The sequence below is a fragment of the Mandrillus leucophaeus genome, unplaced genomic scaffold, assembly GCF_000951045.1.
Source record: "Mandrillus leucophaeus isolate KB7577 unplaced genomic scaffold, Mleu.le_1.0 Scaffold109, whole genome shotgun sequence".
NCBI lineage: Eukaryota > Metazoa > Chordata > Mammalia > Primates > Cercopithecidae > Mandrillus > Mandrillus leucophaeus.
This window is the reverse complement of record NW_012099098.1, coordinates 725,179-725,745: the sequence shown is the minus strand read 5'-3', so window position 1 is coordinate 725,745 and position 567 is coordinate 725,179.

The window sequence follows — 567 nt, the reverse complement described above, 5'->3', positions numbered from 1 at the left end:
GTAACATGGCAAAACCTGGTCTCTACAGAAAAATAAAAAATTAGCCAGGCATAGTGGCATGCACCTATGTTCCTAGCTGTTTTAGAGGCTGATGCTGAAGGATTGCTTGAGCCCAAGAGATCGAGACTACGGTGAGCTATGATCACACCACTGTTCTTCAGCCTGGGTGCCAGAGTGAGACCCTGTCTCAAAAAAAAAAAAAAAAAAAAATCAGAATATGTATGGGGAGAAAAAAAGAAAATGGCCAAGTGAGATTTGGCAGGATTCTTCTGGAACTGGATACACATCTGCCAGTAATCAATTATTATTGCTCAGATTCACTGGCTGTCACACCTTTCTGTCCCTCCCTCAGGTTGGAGAGCAGTGGCACAGGGTGGGGTCTGCCACACTTCGAGGCTGGGGGACACTTATTAAGGAGCAGGGCACTGCCCACATTGAGCTGGGAGGGGGTATGTGGCTGGGGTTTAGTGTCAGGATTGTGTGTGCCTGGTCAAGGAAGACATGGGGTGCTAAAGGTGACTGTTGCTTAGTTTGACAGATGGCCACGCAGCCTTGGGAGGGCACACG